At 43.4% G+C, this 12,348-nt stretch overlaps 1 pseudogene; it reads right to left on the bottom strand.

The window, feature by feature from the left end:
* Positions 1–3,607: 3,607 nt before the first annotated feature.
* On the bottom strand, positions 3,608–12,076 carry LOC115642757 (annotated as a pseudogene).
* Between the last annotated feature and the right edge of the window lie 272 nt (positions 12,077–12,348).

Here is a 12,348-nt window from a genome sequence, read left to right on the forward strand (position 1 = left end):
ACTGGGCACTCAAGTGTGACAAAGTGGGATGTATAAATTGCTAGTTTGCATTGGGACAGAGTGGCACGTGTGGAACTCAAAGTGAAGAGCTTGTGTTGTCTAAAGCTGGTGTTTGGGGAGGGTTTACCCTGCTGGGTACAAGCCTGTCCCATGCTGTAAGAAGGTAGTAGTGATTCAATCTGGACACCTTGAATAACCCTGAATAATGACACAGCTATGCTCTCCCTCCCTGATTTCCCCAAACCATCCCTGCACCACTGCTCACACTTGCAGTGACACGGCACTGTCCTCTGTACACGAGATTATTAGCAGTGGTTGACATTCATCTGCAAAAAAAAAAAATCTGTCTCATAAAAGGGGATTTGTTGGAATCAACATTTTTTGATTGGAAAAATCACTTTTTCTGGATGGACAATCTTAATTTTTCCTTAGAAAATGTCAAAATAAAATAAAGTTTTCATTTCATTTGGATTCAGTATTTTTGTTTCTTCCATTTCAAATGTTAGAGAGTGTGTCATAAACAGATGGTTAAGGGTTGCTGTCTCTTTTACCTGTAAAGGGTTAAGAAGCTCAGTGAACCTGGCTGACACCTGACCAGAGGACCAACGGGGGGACAAGATACTTTCAAATCTTGGTGGAGGGAAGTCTTTGTTTGTGCTTTTTGTTTTGTTTGTTGTTCGCTCCTGGGGCTAAGAGGGACCAGGCCTACACCCAGGTTTTCTCCAATCTTTCTAAATCAGTTTCTCATGTTTCAAAATAGTAAGTAATAGCCAGGAAATGTGGATTAGTCTTATGTTTGTTTTCTTAACTTGTAAATGTGTCTCTTTTCTGGAAGGATTTTTACCTCTGTTTTCTGTAACTTTGAATCTCAGGCTGGGGGCGGGAAGTCACTCTAGTCTATATGAATCTGAGTACCCAGTAAAGCATTTTCCATCCTGATTTTACAGAGATAATTTTCACCTTTTCTTTCTTTAATTGAAAGCTTTCTTTTTAAGAACCTGATTGATTTTTCCTTGTTTTAGAATCCAAGGGATTGAGTCTAAAATCACCAGGGACTGGTGGGGGAAAAAGGAGAGGGGAAGGTTAATTCCTCTTTGTTTTAAGATCCAAGGAGTTTGGATCGGTGTGAAGCTTCTCAAGGTAACTCAGGGAGGGGAAAGTCTGGGAGGGAAAAGAAGGGGGATGGTTTATTTCTCCTTCTTTTAAGACCCAAGGGGTTTGGGTCTTGGGTTCCCCAGAGAAGGTTTTTGGGGAACAGAGGGTGTGCCAGACACAGACTTCTGGCTGGTGGCAGCATACCAGATTTAAGCTAGTAATTAAGCTTAAAAGTGATCATGCAGGTCCCCACTTCTTGAACTCTAAAGTTCAAAGTGGGGAAAAAAACCTTGACAGTGCTGTATTTTTTTTCACACTTTTTCACATTCTCAACGCTCAATTCTACAGTTGAAAAAATGGGGGTAGAATCATAGGATTAGAAGGCATTTTGAGAGGTCATCTAATCCAGTCCCCTTCACTCATGGCAGGACTAAGTATTATCTAGATGTCAATGACTCCTCAGTTAATGCCCCAAAATTGATGTCAGGTCTCCTCTCTCAATGCAATATCATCTATTCAATGAGTGCCTGCTCCAGATGTTCTTCTTTCACTTAATCGGTGCTGCAACAATGTTTTGTCTTGTGATTATGGCAGTGGATAGGTATGTGGCCATCTATAAACCACTGCACTACTTGACTATCATGAACCAGGGTGTGAGGGGGGGCTGGTGACAAGGGCATGGCTAGGTGGATTTGCTCACTCTATTGCATAGATTGAACTGATACTCCAGTTCCCATTCTGTGGTCCTAATGTCCTAGACAATTTCTATTGTGATGTCCCTCAAGTCATCAAACTGGCCTGCACCAATACTTACTTGATCGAAATACTGATGATCTCCAATGGTGGGCTGCTCCCCATCATAGTCTTCATCATTCTACTCACTTCGTACACTGTCATCTTAGTCAAGATAAAGACACATGTCACAGAAGGAAATCCTAAGGCTTTGACCACCTGTGGAGCCTAGATCATCGTTGTGAGCTTAATTTTCATTCCAGGCATCATTGTCTATGCTCAGCCCTCCAAGAAACTCCCCATGGGCAAGATGGTCTCAGTCCTGTACACTCTAGTCACCCCCATGCTAAACCTGATGACCTACATGCTGAGAAACAATAAGATAAAAAAGACCATTATCGGAGATTGATGAATAGAATGCTAATGCCAGAAAAAAAAAAGACATGATTTATTTTTGAAGGGTCATTGCTATTAGAAACCAGATCTCAATATGTCATGCAGGGGATATATATACCTGTCATGTGAAAAGAGATCAAATGCTGCTCAGTCATGAACAATTGTGTCAGAGCCAAGGGCCTGAATCATCAATGAGGTGGCAGGGGCCAGCTGGTGTAAATCAGCCTAGCTGCCTGAGCTTAGAACGCAAGATCCCTAGCCAGTGTAAATGTTCATAGGTCCATTGCAGTCAATAAGCAAAATCCCCAGCTGGTTTAAATAAATGCAACTCCATTGGAGTCAATGGATCAGAATCCCAGGTGGTGTAAATCAGCAAAGTACCATAGGCTATGTGGGCCAGATCCATAGCTAATGAAATTTGATGTCGCTCCCTGAAAGTCTTCCATCAGCTGAGGATCTGAGTCTGATAATTTTTGCTAAAATTCTATGAATAATTTCAAAAATAGGAAAAAAAAATCAGGGAAACCAAAGTTTTTTCAGGAAAATCTTTTAAAAGAAGAATATTTTATGTATCATAAGTAATTTTCTAAATACCATAATATTATTATAGAATGTTCCAAATTAGCAATATGGATATTATATTATATGGTTATTCTTTTCTCCTTATACACAGTTGTTGAATATTAGTGTTTCTCATCAGATTACTAAGCAGTGTGATTTAATAAAATCCATTCTTTACTTTCACAGATAATTAGAGGTAATTCTTTTATACAACATTTCTAATTCTATTTTTGTCCATAAAGTTTAAACTAGAATTCTCTTTGGTTGCCTTTTCCACTAATCCTGACATCAAAAACATAAAAATATATTTATAAACAGAACTGGTCAATCTTTTTTTTTAATAGAAACTTATTTAATAGTAGCTTTTTACCAAAAGTTGGAAATAATATTAAAAACATTGGGATCTAAGTGTGGTGACACATTTATCTGGATAACTGTATTCAAATATCACTAGACAAAAAGGGCAGATATACAAGCCAGCCTCCCTGCACATACACTCATTTCAGTCTCCTATCTTCTACGCACACACACTGAGCCGGGCATATTTCCTCCAGCAAAGACATACATACACACACACACACACACACACACACACACACACACACACACACACACTTCCGCCCTCTCCTCCAGTTCTCAATTGTGTTCTGAGTACATTGTCAAATGGGAATTTTTATAGTATGACCTAGAGGTAATGCAAAATGCTGTATGTGCTCCCCCTGCTACATTGGTGTCTGAGCCCCCAGAAGGAAAAGTCCCCATATCCCATTGCCCATCCCCCTGACCAGCCAGTCCCTGCAGAGTGCGGATAGAGCAGAACCCCTTACTGCTCCCCCAGCAGGGTCCTCTTCAGAGCCTGCTTCATCTCCTTGTTCCTCAGGCTGTAGATCAGCGGGTTGAGCAGGGGGGTCCCCACTGTGTAGAAGAGAGTCACCACCTTTCCACTGGCCCCCGAAGCTGCCGGGTTGACATAGTTGACATGCCAGAGCCGTAGAACTGGCCCACGACAGCCAGGTGTGAGGAGCAGGTGGAGAAGGCCTTGTGCTGCCCAGCCCCAGCTGGCAGCCTCAGCACAGCCCTGATGACTAGCCCATAGGATGCCAGGATGAAGAGGATGGTGGCGAAGATTACAAGGGAGCTCAGGGCATAGCAGGAATGTTCAGCCTGGGGAGCTGGGGTGCAGGAGGCAGCCAGCAATGGGGCTGGGTCACAGACAAAATGATCCAGGGTGTTGGTGCCACAGAAGGAGAGTTGGGAGACGAGAATGACAGGCACTATGAACCACAGGAAGCTGATAAGCCAGCAGGAGGAGGCCAGCACACAGCAGCTGTGTGGGGACATGAGGACAGGGTAGCACAGCGGCTGGCAGATGGCCAGGTACCTATCCAAGGCCATGGCAGCGAGGAAGAGGCACGCGGTAGCCCCCATGGACAAGAAGAAATAGAACTGCATAAAGCAGGCAGGAAAGGAGATGGGGAGGCCAAGGGGCACCAGGTCAGAGAGCATCTTTGGCACCATGGTTGTGACGTAGGAAATCTCCAGCCAGGAGAAGTTCCCTAGCAGGATGTACATGGGCAAGCATTGGAGGTGGGAGTCCCGCAGCACTATCCACACAATGCACAGGTTGCCTGCCAATGTCCCAGAGTAGGCGGAGGAGAGAAGGGAACAGAGGAAAGTGCGGCTCTCCCAGTCCATGGAGGCAAAACCCAGCAGGATGAACTTGGTCACTGCGATGGAGTCGTTAGCTGGATGTATCAGGGGGCCCTGGAGATGAAAGGACACAATCAAGAGGATTCACAGGTTCTACCCAGAGCGCTGGGAGGGGAGAGGGGTCTAGTGGTTACAGTAGTAGGAACTAGCACACACACAATCACAATCACTTTCTCTGTCTCTCTCTCTCTCTCTCTCCTGCATATCATATTTCAGATTTTGCCTGGGATCTGACACTGAAGCTGGGATTTTCTGCCTTTGGAAACCCTCCGCACTAGATAAAGATCCTGCACTGAGATATTGAGCCAGCTGTCCTACCTGGCCAATGAACTCTTGCTCCTGCTTCCATAGCTTGATCAGCTCCTATGGACCTGTCTAGGATCACAAAACCCATCTATGCTGGTCAAACCAGTGGATGATGTCACAGAAGCAGAATGAGCTGTTTTAATGTCCCCTCCTCCCTATTCTTCAAGACGAACATGGAATTGACTGGGCTGGGGCTGCACATTTGGGCACCTAAATCCACTTGAGTGTCTGGCCCTAAATCCCTTTGGTAAATGGGATTGGAATCCTAAACCAGTAAAGCACCTTGGGCAAATGTACCCCAAACCTTCCCCCCGTCACGCTAATGAGTGGCACAGAACTGAAGAGAGAGGACATTTAAAAATTCCTTACCTTGAGTTTGGACAGCTCCAAGGATGACATTAATCATGGATTGGCCCAAAAGGCTCTGCTGAAGGAAAATCTAGATCAAATATATAAAAATCTGTATGAATGTATCCATATGATTAAACTCTACAAATTATTGTTGCGCTTGAAATGAATGTATAGAGCCAAATGAGAATTATATTATTTATGGTTTATATTAGTGTTTATTTAAAAGAGAGTCTCTGCCCCAAGCATTTTACACATTATATTTTCCAAAATAGGTTAAACTGGTAAATTAAGAGTAAAGTTTATATTAATTTTGTGACTCAGACTGTAAAATTAACAACAGCATGCTATATTAATTCAAAAATTTGATTAAAATGAAAAGTATTCAGAATTTTCATTAAAATAAATAACTACCTAAGATTTCAATTCCTATATTAATTTTATACAAATATATGTTACTCATAGACTTTAGGGTCAGAAGGGACCAATATGATCATCTAGTCTGACCTCCTGCACAAAGCAGGCCACAGAACCCTACCCATCCACTTCTATAACAAACCCCTAACCTATGTCCGAGTTATTGAAGTCTTCAAATTGTGGTTTGAAGACCTCAAGCTGCAGATAATCCACTAGCAAGTGATCCATGCCCCACGCTGCAGAGGAAGGCGAAAAACCTCCAGGGCCTCTGCCAATCTGCCCCGGAGGAAAATTCCTTCCCGACCCCAAATATGATGATCAGCTAAACCCTGAGCATGTGGGCAAGGCTCACCAGACTCAAGAAAGAATTCTGTGCAGTAATTCAGATCTCATCCCATCCAACATCCCATCACAGACCACTGGGCATACTTATCTGCTGATAATCAAAGATCAATTGCCAAAATTAAGCTATCCCATCATACCATCCCTTCCATTAACTTATCAAGCTTAGTCTTAAAGCCAGATATGTCTTTTGCCCCCACTACTCCCCTTGGGAGGCTGTTCCAGAACTTCACTCCTCTAATGGTTAGAAACCTTCGTCTAATTTCAAGTCTAAACTTCCTAGTGTCCAATTTATACCCATTCGTTCTTGTGTCTACGTTGGTACTAAGCTTAAATAATTCCTCTTCCTCCCTAATATTAATCCCTCTGATATATTTATAAAGGGCAAGCATATCCCCCCTCAGCCTTCTTTTGGCTAGGCTAAACAAGCCAAGCTCTTTGAGTCTCCTTTCATAAGGCAGGTTTTCCATTCCTCAGATCATCCTAGTAGCCCATCTCTGAACCTGTTCCAGTTTGAATTCATCCTTCTTAAACATGGGAGACCAGAATTGCACACAGTATTCCAGATGAGGTCTCACCAGTGCCTTATATAACGGTACTAACATCCTTATCTTTGCTGGAAATACCTCGTCTGATGCATCCTAAAACTGCATTAGCTTTTTTAATGGCCATATCACATTGGCGGCTCATAGTCATCCTGTGATCAACCAATACTCCAAGGTCCTTCTCCTCCTCTGTTGCTTCCAACTGATGTGTCCCCAATGTATATCTAAAATTCTTATTATTAATCCCTAAGTGCATGACCTTGCACTTTTCACTATTAAATTTCATCCTGTTACTATTACTCCAGTTTACAAGGTCATCCAGATCTTCCTATATGATATCCTGGTCCTTCTCTGTGTTAGCAATACCCCTCAGCTTTGTGTCATCCGCAAACTTTATTAGCACATTCCTGCTTTTTGTGCCAAGGTTAGTAATAAAAAGGTTAAATAAGATTGGTCCCAAAACAGATCCTTGAGGAACTCCACTAGTAACCTCCTTCCAGCCTGACAGTTCACCCTTCAGTACGACCCATTGGAGTCTCCCCTTTAACCAGTTCCTTATCCACTTTTCAATTCTCATACTGATCCCCATCTTTTCCAATTTAACTAATAATTCCTCATGTGGAACCGTGTCAAATGCCTTACTGAAATCGAGGTAAATTAGATCTACTGCATTTCCTTTGTCTAAATAATCTGTCACCTTCTCAAAGAAGGAGATTACGTTGGTTTGGCACTATCTACCTTTAGTAAAACCATGTTGTAATTTGTTCCAATTACCATTGACCTCAATGTCCTTAACTACTTTCTCCTTCAAAATTTTTTCCAAGACCTTACATGCTACAGATGTCAAACTAACAGGCCTATAGTTACTCGGATCACTTTTTTTTCCCTTTCTTAAAGATGGGAACTATGTTAGCAATTCTCCAGTCATACGGTACAACCCCTGAGTTTACCGATTCATTAAAAATTCTTGCTAACGGGCTTGCAATTTCATGCGCCAGTTCCTTTAATATTCTAGGATGAAGATTATCAATTTCTACTTTCTATTTAAATAACAAATGATTACTCATTAATAGTAAGTCCATATATTATTGTTTTCCAGATTCATTTCGCATGTTAAATTAATATTTACATACTATGTTAATTTCTAGATTTTTGATTAAAATCTTACATTAATAAGTATATACTGTGTTGATTTCCACATTTGTTAAACATGTTGCATTTATAATTATATTGGATAAGAATTCCTATTATCATTAACATATTTAATAATGATATATTCTTATTTTCATTAAAATAGTAAATTAAGAATTATGCATTACTTTTGTCTAGATTAGATTAAATATTACATTAGTAAGTATATTTGTACTATTTTCTAGATGTTATAAAAATTGTATTAATGATAAATGGTACTTCCCAGACATGATTATAATTTTAAGCTAATATGTATATAACTGTCTAGTTTTTATGAAAAAAAAACCCAAAAACTGAAAACTACATATATTTTTAGATTTGATTAAAATATTACATTTATAGTTCTGATTTTTTTAACCTCCAGAGCTGATTAAAATATTGAGTTGATAATTCTGTATAGGACAAATTTCCAGAATTGGTTGAAATATTGGGTTATGGACACTATATTATGCTAATTCCCAGGTTAAAGTCAAATAGTAAAGTGGTAAATATGTATTTTATTAATTCATAGATTAGATTGGTAAAATTAAAATAGAAAGCCAGGAAATATTAAATCAGTAAATATATTTTTATGTATTTCCAAATTTGATGTAAAAAATCCTGTGTCAATTCTGGGATCCGGACAAACCCAGAGAAGTATTTGCTCTGATTATCTCAGAACAGAGAATATACAACAGATCAGAATATCACTGAAAGGGGGTTTACAAAAAGGAATTGTATTTTGTTTTTTTCTTACTACTTTAGGAAAGAGAGGGAAAAAAATCCATCCAAAATGTTTTGAAGCACTTTTCTATTTCCTTTAAACTGAGACATATATAGTCTATCTAACTGCCTATCTATTCTAACACTTACTCTTTTGTTTATCTGGCTGCCTGCCTGTTAGTCTAAAATGAAAAGCTGCTCTTTGCTGAAGAACTATTGACCAGTACAATAATGTTTACTGGATGCTATCAATAATTTAAGCCTTAGCAATTCGTATAACTTGAATTGGCTTTTAAACTGGTGTAGTTACACCACTGTGCAGACACTCTTTGGTCACAAAGAAGCTGATTTCAGTGTAGTTTAAATCTATTCTCAATTAATTTAAACTAAACCAGAATAAGCAGATTTTAACGGAATTAAGGACATCCACATCCCTTTTGGCATTCATTTAACTATATCAGTTTAAATTAACAGTGTAAATTACACTAGGTGAGGCTGAAATTGATGTGGTCTTCTCTGGTTTTATTAGGATATTACAGGGAGGACTGAGATGTTTCCTGGGAGCACTAACACCTGCATTGAAGAGGGGAAGGGATTAGAACTGAAATTCGAGTACCTTTCTCCACCATGTCAATTAGACATTGGAATTGAATGGGTGTCAGTGGAAAAACAATGTCCCAGATCCCCAGCTAGTGTAAATCAGCAGAGCTCTATGGAAGAAGAATAGTCAGGTGTAGTGGTCAGTGTGAGTGAGGCTGAGAGTCAGGACTCATGCGTTCTGTCCCCAGCTCTGGTACGGAAGTGGGGCCAGAGGGATAAAACATTGGCAGTAGCGTAGCTAGGGGCGAAGTGGGGCAGCAGCTGTTCCCCCACCAAGCACAAGTGGCACCTTTTTAATTTTACTCACCTGGGAGTGAAAAAAAAAGGCGCCACCCACTGCGGCGCTTTTACTGACGGGGCGGTGCTCGGGGTCTGTGCTATGCAGGAGGTGGCACTGAAGCTTCATCGCCGAAATGCTGCCGAAGACCTGTGGAGCGAGTGAAGGTCACACTGTTGAGATGCCACTAAAGAACCAGAGCGCTGCCCCATCAGTAAAAACACTGAAGCAGGTGGCGCCTTTTTTTTCCGCTCCTCCTCTTCCCTCCACCTGGCTCTGCCACTGAACATTAGGGCAGGAAGTCAGGAAGTTCTGGGCCTTGGGGGCAGCCAGAAGGGACCACCTAGTCACCTTTTCCTTCCCCCTGTACAGCACAGGCCACTGAGAGCATCTGGAATGAGAACACAGAATTAGCACCTGCAGGAGACTAGAATATTATTTGACACAGGCAGAGCAGGTGGGACTAAGGTGCAACAGTACCTCAGTTGTGGCAGGGAAATGGTTAAATGAGACCCATCCAGATAGTCCTGGTGAGTGACTCGCACCCACACGCTGCAAAGGAAGGCGACCCCCCCCTTCCATGACAAGGTGACTGCTCATCTGAACTGAGGGAAAAATCCTTCCCCACCCCACATATGATTATCAGTGAGAGCCCAGGCATGTGAGCAAGAATCAGCCAACCAACCACTCGAGAGACACAGACAATAATCTGTGCCATTTCGGAGCCTGGCTCCCCCACCCCCCAGGTCCCTATCTCCAGCAGCGGTCATTGCCAGGAGCTACAGAGGAAGGAGAGTAAAACAAAACAAAATAAACCCTCTCAGAATATATTGGTGGGGGGGATCCCTTCCTGACCCCTGCTGGTGGCCGGATGAAACCTTAAGCATGAGCTTTCGGAACACAGGACATTGACTAGAAGTGAGCCCATGGGTTGCTCAGCCCTGTCTCCACCATCACAAGCAGCTCCATCATACAATCACACTCATACATTTCTCTACCTCTCCGTTAAAATGAACAAAGTTGTGTGCCCCCAAAACTCCTCTTGTGGGGCTGCTGCCGAACCTCCTCCTTCTGATGGTTCGAAACCTTCTACTAATTGCCAGGCTGAATTTGTGCCTGGCTGGGTTAGTTATTGGAGCAAGGAGGGGCAGGTGACAGAACAATGCAGCAGCCTGGGGAGAATCAAAGCAAGAGGGAAGCTGGATGTGAGATCTCAGCATCCTCCTCTCTCCACCTCCTCTGTGAAGGGAGCTGAGTGAGAGAGGCCTGATATCTGCTTTCTGAGCCACTGGGTCCCTTGGACTTGGTCTCTGGGGTATGTAGGAACTGCCAGATCTGGATTTGATCCCTGAACGATCCGTGAACACCCAGAACAGTGCCAGGGAGATGCACCTGCCTCCCATGCCCCAGCCTTCTGCCCTCCTACCCCACACACACAGCTCACCCTCTCAGACAAAACATGATGGGTGTCAAGATAAGGCCACATTGAAAGCCTGCAGTGCCAGCCCCCTAGGCACGTGGCTAATCCCAGCCAGGGGTTGGCAGTACTCAGGCAGTCCTTTGTCTTCCAGGAGGTGCTGGGTTGTCTTGCTCTCTCCACCCACTGCTTGGGCTCCATTCCCTGAAGCAGGGACACACATACACACACACCTCAGCGCCGGGTTAGCCATCCCAGTGTGGCATTGTTTTGTGGCTTTGTGAGCAAGAGAGTGGCTGATATCTGCTCTGTGAGCCACTGGCTCTCTGGGACTTGGTCTCTGGAGCGGGTGGGAGTAGCGAGATCTGGATTTGATCCCTGAATGATCTGTGGACACCCACAACAGGGCCAGGGAGACCTCTCTTTCTTCCCCTCAGTGCCCTCCAGTCTTCTATCCCTCCCAACAAACACACACACAGAGCTCACCCCCTCAAACACAACAGGTAAGATGTCAAGATCAGGCCGCACTGAAAGCCACCACAGCAACCCCTTGGGCATATGGTAAATCCCAGCCAGTGGTTGGCAATACTAAGGCAGTGCTGCATTCTCTAAGAGGTGCTGAGATCTCTTTCTTTTTCCACTCATTGAGCAGGGCCCATTCCCTGAAACTAGGACACTCACCCCCCACACCACAATGCTGGGTTAGCCATCCTCATGCTGTGTCACTTTGTGGCTGCTCTCCTGCCTCAGAGCTGGCTTAATCTCAGTGCTGGGTGAGCTTTCCTCATGTGGTGCCACTGTGGCATCATTGCCCAGCTGCTCCACCCCAGAGCTCACTGCATTTCAAATGTGCTGTGCACATGGATTCCATGGGCCAAGTTTAGACCTCATGCTGCTGGGGGATGATGTGTTTCTCTTTTACCAAGCCAGAGGAAGAGCAAAATCCTGTCTGGTCCACATTGTGTGGGCCCCACACTCTGCCAGCACCTGATTAATCATTATCATTAATTAAGTAGAATGTCACATACTCCTTTGCTTCTCTAGGCCAAGCTGTTCACTCAGCTGGGCCAGGTCCCCTCTATGGCCAGCCCCTGGCCCACTCTGGTCAGAACTCAATGGATGATCGTGAAGATTGGAAAACTGTAAAAGCTGACCACTAAAATCAGGCCTTTCCAATTTTCACCAAACTAAACAGAGTAATCTCAGTGGGACTGGCTGAAGTGGTTGAGAGGGACCTCGGAGTGAGGGGGGTCTCAATGGAGTGGGAGTAATAAGGGTTCCGATCTGAATGGGAGTGAGGGGCCAAGCTTCAGACAAGGGAAGATGGGGTGGGCACCCACTTGACCAGTTTTATACCCGACAGTCTTCTTTTTTGGCTGATTTGTTGCCCAACCTGCGGGAGCAGAGCAGCACTTCCTTTAACATGGCGTCCGCCATGCAGCATGACAAGGTCACACTGGTAGCAGGGGGCCCCACTCTGTTCCTGGAAGTGCAGGAATCTCTGGTATTCCATGAATGCATGTGTGACCACCCTAGTCCTGCCTCAAATGCTTTTCAGCAAACTCAGCAGTCACAGGATGCATGGGAAGGTGCTATCATGGGTCAGTAACTGACTAAATGATAAGACACAAAATATAGGAGTAAATGGTTAGTTTTCACAGTGGAGAGAGGTAAATAGCAGGGTCCCACAAGAAACTACACTAGGACCA

This window comes from Gopherus evgoodei, unplaced genomic scaffold (genome assembly GCF_007399415.2).
Source record: "Gopherus evgoodei ecotype Sinaloan lineage unplaced genomic scaffold, rGopEvg1_v1.p scaffold_45_arrow_ctg1, whole genome shotgun sequence".
Lineage (NCBI taxonomy): Eukaryota > Metazoa > Chordata > Testudines > Testudinidae > Gopherus > Gopherus evgoodei.